This window comes from Babylonia areolata, chromosome 2 (assembly GCF_041734735.1).
Source record: "Babylonia areolata isolate BAREFJ2019XMU chromosome 2, ASM4173473v1, whole genome shotgun sequence".
In the NCBI taxonomy this organism is placed as follows: domain Eukaryota; kingdom Metazoa; phylum Mollusca; class Gastropoda; order Neogastropoda; family Buccinidae; genus Babylonia; species Babylonia areolata.
The window spans coordinates 20,019,271-20,024,270 of record NC_134877.1 but is presented as its reverse complement, the minus strand read 5'-3'; the positions used below and the strand labels follow the sequence as shown (position 1 = coordinate 20,024,270).

General features: G+C 44.1%; 1 protein-coding gene across 2 annotated transcripts in view; it reads left to right on the top strand.

The window, feature by feature from the left end:
- The window catches only part of LOC143298929 (bis(5'-adenosyl)-triphosphatase ENPP4-like), a 25,253-nt gene that overhangs the window by 538 nt on the left and 19,715 nt on the right, over positions 1-5,000 (top strand). The window lies entirely within an intron of this gene.

The window sequence follows — 5,000 nt, the reverse complement described above, 5'->3', positions numbered from 1 at the left end:
ACACCAGCCATCGCGTATTATACATCCGGTCCTTGAGTGAAAAAAACTTTCTACGGTGCTGCAAGGAAACCTGAAGTCATTTGACAGACAGCTCACTGCCTCCCAGTGTGCGAAAACTGGCCTCCTTACCGCTCTTCAAACCACAACGACTTGTTTTATTTTATTTTATTTTTTTAATCCAGAAGATGACTTTAATCATCTTGTTCGCCGCATATGTGTATGCACAATAACTGTTTGCCGGTGAATTAGAGAATGAAAGCAATTGCGCTATATGATTTTTAAAAAAATAAATAATAACCGAGAAATTCGCTTTTAGAAATAGATTGTCTGCAGATTGACTCGTGAAGCCATGACGAGAGCAACAGGACTGTGGTCTGTGCGACTGAAGTCCTTGTCCTAGAGACTGGGGGATTCTAATCCCAGTGGCACCCAGTGACTGAGAAATGCCCAGACCAGCAGCGTGACACACAAACCTGCCAGTCCCCGAACGTTACTGTACTCGCACAATTCTTATTTATTTATTTTATTTGTTTGTTTGTTTGTTTTAAGAAAAAAGCCGTTTATTTTTTTCCACAACACTTTCAAAAGCACTTGTGCAAATACACTAGCTTCGCGGACTCTCTCTCCCTCTCCCTCTCTCTCTCTCCCTCTCTCCCCCCTCTCTCTCCCTCTCTTTTCTCTCTCTCTCTCTCTCTCAGGGCTGAGTGGAAAAAAAGTATATCAATTGCTTATCTCATTTCCCTGGTACGATGAAATTTCGTTTCGTTTCGTTTCGTTTCTCTTCGTCTCTCTCTCTCTCTCTTTCATGTGATATATAATATGGATTGTAGATCTTTTAGTCTGTTTACTAAACTGTTTGATTCCCAGGTTCAGTCGATAGTGCAATATACTGCTGAAATCTGGGCGTTTGAGAAGGGTTCAGAAACTGACAAAAATACAATTTTGTTCGCACTTAAACGTTTTTTTTTTGAATGTAGACAGTCGAACTCCGAATGATTTTGTGTATGGTGAGTTGGGGAAGGTTTCCCATTTATATAAATTCTTATATGAGATGTATCAAATATTGGTTAAAATTAATGCGGATAGACGAAAATAGGTTGCCATGTAAAGCTTATAAGACGTTGTATGATTTGGATAGGAATGATAAAAATACGTGGGTTACAAGTGTTCGTCATTTCCTGAATTCTCATGGATTTTCTTATGTATGGGACAATCAAGGTGTCCAATGTATCATAGGGTTCTTGAAATCATTTAAACAAAGAGTTATTGATTGTAGGTGGCAGGACTGGCATGACCATATGTATACTAGTGATATAGGTTTGCTTGTTATAGACTTTTTAAGGCCACATATATGATTGAGCCATACCTTGCACTTAAAGTGAACCGGTATATTAGAAGTGCATTAACTAAATTCAGATTTGGCATTTCTGACATCGCGTGTCATCGAATGAGATATAGGTCCAAAGGTGAGAGTGAACTAAGATGTGGTTTATGTAACACATACAGAGAAGATGAGATCCATTTTTTGTTAACGTGTCCTGCCCTTTTTGACCTTAGATCGAAATCAATTGAATCCAAGTATTATAATAATCCTTGCAGTTTTAGATTAAATGTGTTGTTGTCGTCCAGAAATGAGTCCACTCTCTATGGACTCGCTATTTATATTTACAAATCCTTGAAAAGACTGAACATTATGACATCATAATCTTTTCTTTTGCTTGATGTATAATGTTTATGATATAATTGTAGTAACAGTTATAATTCCAGTATTTGTACTTATGCCACACCTCTTCAGTGAGGGGCTTTGGCCTTTATTTGAATAAAACAGTTCGTTCGTTCGTTGGTTCTTTCTCATTCACACACACATTATATATATATATATATATATATATATATATATATATATATATATATATATCTGTGTGTGTGTGTGTGTGTGTGTGTGTGTGTGTGTGTGTACGTTCGCTAAGGATTAAAAGATAAAAAGATTTTGATTCGTACGACTGAGCATTCAGCTCGACTGGGAAGTCCAAGATGACCCATCACTCCGGGTTTACACAGTGTGTATCGTAAACTGATGACATGGCCTCCTCAACAAAGGCATTGTGATATCATTGATAGCGGGGTGCTGACTGATGCTGACAGACACTGATGATGACGATGAAGGCAAAGGTGATTGTTCTAACCGCACAAGTGAAAGCCTGTAGGATGCTCACACACACCACGCATGATACTCTCTCGCTCACACACCACGCATTATACTCTTTCACACACCACGTATGATACTCTTTCTCAAACACCACGCATGATACTCTCTCTCACACACCACGCATGATACTCTCTCTCACACACACCACGCATGATACTCTCTCTCACACACACCACGCATGATACTCTCTCACACACACCACGCATGATACTCTCTCTCACACACACCACGCATGATACTCTCTCTCACACACACCACGCATGATACTCTCTCTCTCACACACACCACGCATGATACTCTCTCTCTCACACACACCACGCATGATACTCTCTCTCTCACACACACCACGCATGATTCTCTCTCTCTCACACACACCACGCATGATTCTCTCTCTCTCACACACACCACGCATGATACTCTCTCTCTCACACACACCACGCATGATACTCTCTCTCTCACACACACAACGCATGATACTCTCTCTCTCACACACACCACGCATGATACTCTCTCTCACACACACCACGCATGATACTCTCTCTCACACACACCAGGCATGATACTCTCTCTCACACACACCACGCATGATACTCTCTCTCTCACACACCACGCATGATACTCTCTCTCACACACACCACGCATGATACTCTCTCTCACACACACCACGCATGATACTCTCTCTCACACACACCAGGCATGATACTCTCTCTCACACACACCACGCATGATACTCTCTCTCACACACACCACGCATGATACTCTCTCTCACACACCACGCTTGATACTCTCTCTCACACACACCAGGCATGATACTCTCTCTCTCACACACCACGCATGATACTCTCTCTCTCTCACACACCACGCATGATACTCTCTCTCTCTCACACACCACACATGATACTCTCTCTCACACACCACGCTTGATACTCTCTCTCTCACACACACAACGCATGATACTCTCTCTCTCTCACACACCACGCATGATACTCTCTCTCTCTCACACACCACGCATGATACTCTCTCTCACACACACCACGCATGATACTCTCTCTCTCTCACACACACCACGCATGATACTCTCTCTCTCTCACACACCACGCATGATACTCTCTGTCTCACACCATGCATGATACTCTCTCTCTCTCACACCACGCATGATACTCTCTCTCTCTCACACCACGCATGATACTCTCTCTCACACACACCACGCATGATACTCTCTCTCTCACACCACGCATGATACTCTCTCTCTCTCTCACCACACATGATACTCTCTCTCACACACACCACGCATGATACTCTCTCTCTCACACCACGCATGATACTCTCTCTCTCACACACCACACATGATACTCTCTCTCTCACACACACCACGCATGATACTCTCTCTCTCACACACACCACGCATGATACTCTCTCTCTCTCTCACACACACCACGCATGATACTCTCTCTCTCACACACACCACGCATGATACTCTCTCACACACACCACGCATGATACTCTCTCTCTCTCACACACACCACGCATGATACTCTCTCACACACACCACGCATGATACTCTCTCTCTCACACACACCACGCATGATACTCTCTCTCTCTCACACACACCACGCATGATACTCTCTCTCACACACACACCACGCATGATACTCTCTCTCACACACACCACGCATGATACTCTCTCTCACACACACCACGCATGATACTCTCTCTCTCACACCACGCATGATACTCTCTCACACACACCACGCATGATACTCTCTCTCACACACCACGCATGATACTCTCTCTCTCACACACACACACCACACAAATGCCCTCACCCCTCTCCTCCTCATCCACCCACCCCTCCACGTACATCGCAGTTGGAGAGACAGACACACAGGTCATCAAAGCGGACAACTTACAAACATAATCATGCACTACAGGGAAGTCTCAATGCCCTTGTTATGACTTGGACCAAGCGGAACAACTTACTTCTTCTTCTTCTTTGTTCGTGGGCTGCAACTCCCACGTTCACTCGTATGTACACGAGTGGGCTTTTACGTGCATGACCGTTTTTACCCCGCCATGTAAGCAGCCATACTCCGTTTTCGGGGGTGTGCATGCTGGAAATGTTCTTGTTTCCATAACCCACCGAACACTGACATGGATAACAGGATCTTTAACGTGCAGTATTTTTTTTTTTTTTTATCTTCTGCTTGCCGTATACACACACGAAGGGGGTTTAGGCACAACAAGCAGGTCTACACATAATTATGTTGGCCTGGGAGATCGGAAAAATCTTCACCCCTTTACCCCACCAGGCGCCGTTACCGAGATTCGAACCCGGTACCCTCAGATTGGGAAAGTCCAATGCTTGAACCGGTTGCTCTGCTATTGCGCCCGTTGGGACAACTTACAAAACACATAGAATCGAATAGAAGAATAGAATATGTCTTCATTACCAAGTGTGCCAGGGTGCAAGGAACATTGGAGGAGGGGGGCGGGGGGGGGGGGGGGGGGGGGGGGCGAGGGGGGGATAGTACATAACAAAGCACGAACATAAATTGAAAATCATACACAAACACAGATACAGTAGAAATTAGGATACATACCAGTGCATATCAATATAAAAAAAACAAAACAACTTGTACATACTCACACATGTACGTACTGCACCCCCCCCCCTCCCGCACACACACAAACACACACACACACACACACACACACACACAAACACACACACACAAACACACACACACAAACACACACACACACACACACACACACACACACACACACACAC